Below are 2,777 nucleotides of genomic sequence, written 5' to 3'. Positions count from 1 at the left end.
AAGAAGAAGTGTGTCTATTCTGAGGTTCACTGGTGGATCAGTGGTTTGGTGTCCCCTGGCACCCCGCTCTGTCCACACTCACATGATCCCGATGAGAGATGACTCATTCCCTCCTGAGAAATAAGATAATTCCAGCTTTCTGCCCAGCACCTTTGTGCAAACGCTTGCTGCTTTCCTGCTGGATTTAGTTTTAGCAAATTAACTGTGCAGTTTGCTCATCTGCAGAGCCTGTGGGGAGCTGATCGTGTTTTCCCCTCGCCATCTCCCTTACGGCGATCTCATGCTATGTTTAAGAACCCTGGGGTGTGAATTCCCTGTCTGGGTTCACCTTGAGGTTTGCTGCCTTTGCTTCAGGCCACAGGTGTGTGCCTGAACGGTCTCACCTTGTCCAGGGTGCTGCTGTAGGATGGTGACAGGGACAGAGCACCCACAGGACTCACTTGGGCAGGGCTTGCAGCATCCTGGTCCAGCGGAAGGTGTCCCTGCCCATGGAGGGATGGGATGATGTTCCAGGCGCCTCCCATCCAAAGCATTCCGTGGCTCCCCTTGGCCCTTCTCCCCTGCGCCTCTGCTCCCCTCTCAGTGAGAGGAATAGCGGGTTTGTCTTTACAAACCTGGTAGATAAAACCAGAACTGGGAGATAAAAGAAACAATGCAAAGGATTCCACTGATTGATGAATGGAAAAAGATATTTGCCTTTACAAATAAACTTTAGGGTTGCTGATAAATGAAATTAGACATTGAAAGACGAAAGAAACAATGGAGAAGAAAAACCCCTAGATTCCGTAAGAATTAAAAATTAAAAGGGAGGGTTATACACTAGAGGGAAATCCTTGGTATCAGGTGTTTTGGGAAGCCTGTCCCTCTCAAGTACCTCAGCCAGTGGGGAGAGAGAGAAGGGAAATGTGGCTGGGAAATTGGGATAAAAAGGGAGGCTGCATCCTCCAAAAATTTGAGAGACCCTAGGGGAATGCCCCATGGCCTCTCCCTTTATTCGAATAAAGCAAAAAGGACTCCCCGTCTCCTTTTCGGACATAAACCTCTGGTGTTTGTGGATTAATTTTCCTAACATGAGCTTGAGGAAAATCTCCTAGGAGGGACCCTGAGTTGTGGTAGTGTGCAGTGTGTTCACTGCTTCCTCCTGTTTACAGTGTTTGTGAAGGGAGAGATTTCTGTTTTCCCCAGGCTTTTCAGGGGAGGCTCTGAGAGTACCCAGCTCTTATTTAGGGCTGTTTGCACCTGTTGCCACACAGCCAAGGGTGTTAGTTTTTCAAATACCCACTTAGATCCCTCCCCTGTCCCCTCTGCATGTCATCCTTGAGCAGGAGCATCAGGACCAGTGGTCTGATTACTTTGCAAACTGTCCTTAGTAGCTGTTAAACATAATTAATGCCACCAGCAGCTGAGAAACCTGAGGTGAAGGTGGTGGAAGCAGCAAGTGAGAGACCTGTAATCCCTATCACATCTGTGATATGTGCCTTTTCTGTGTACCTCACCCCTCCTCCCCTATGTGCAGTTTGATTTCATCTATTTGTGATGTAAAGTTTTTGGTGGTGTGACTCTTTTTAAGCCTTTCACCACTCATGGCACAGTGGGACTCAGTGGATTGAAGTAAAAGATTAAAGCGAAATCCATGTTAAAAACATCTTGTTACAGTGAAGCATAAATGATTCATGTGAAGAATAGCTGCAGTTAACACCAGTATGATCCTCTTCCTCTTTAATGTTTTACTGCAGCATCTCCTAGAAAAATATCTGGTAAATCAGAGCAGAACTACAAATCCTTTGAGTTTTATCTGTGGACTGATTTTCTTCTTGGACCATGGCTCTTGGAATGAAGCATTTTAGTGTTTAAAATACAGAGTTGGTAACATATAGCTGAAAAGATTTACAGTTATTTGAATCAGCCAAAAAAATTTGTAAACAAAATCCTCCATGGCTATGATGATCCACAGACTCTGTGACCTTTTTTCCCTGGTCCGTGATTAAATTGTGTGTAAGATTTCAGTATGGAAGCCTGCTTCTGGTCCAATACCAAAACCAGGATGCTGTCCATATTTATCAAATACTGGTTTTAGTACTAGTAAATTTAAAGGCTGCAAATAATGACATTTCTCCTGCCTCCCTAAGAAATTCCTGCAGTGTTTTGTGATGAACTGGATGGTTTCAGAGGGCTTTTCAACCTAAATGGTTCCATGGCTCTGTGGTTGGGTGGTGATGATCTGCACCCAAATTGCAACATGTGGCTGGAGATAAGCACGTCAGAGCTCATCCCTCCTGGTCCCAGGTTTGTCACTGAGGACCAAAGCAAAGAGTTACTTGTGTAGTTGTACCTGTGCTGACAATTCACCCACTTATTCAGGGGCCAGAGTGAAGACAGGTGTTCCCCCTCCCTCCCTTTAGGTCTTAGTTTCAGCTCCAAGGTTTTCCACTTCAATTATTTCAGCATCATGTGTGTTCCTAGTCCTCTGAGAGTGCCAGCCTGCACACATTCAAAGCAAATCCTCGTGTTTTGTCACATCTGGTTCTCCTCCCTGAAGGGATTGGCCCTGTGAAGTACTGGGGAGTGGAGCTGGGAGGACAGAGGGATTTTCCCTCAGTCTGGTCCCTGTCAGCAGCAGAAAGTAGAGCCATGCTCCCCTTTTTGTGAAGCTGCTGTGGACTGCCCATCTTCCCTCTGTGTCCACTTCATCCTCACCAAGCAAGAGGCAGGAAAAAAGAATTAAGAGTGAACCTACAGAGCAGGGAAGGTAGAAAGGGATGGAGGGTGTAAAATGC

Source organism: Geospiza fortis, unplaced genomic scaffold, assembly GCF_000277835.1.
Source record: "Geospiza fortis unplaced genomic scaffold, GeoFor_1.0 scaffold488, whole genome shotgun sequence".
In the NCBI taxonomy this organism is placed as follows: domain Eukaryota; kingdom Metazoa; phylum Chordata; class Aves; order Passeriformes; family Thraupidae; genus Geospiza; species Geospiza fortis.
Note: the sequence above shows the minus strand (reverse complement) of the source record.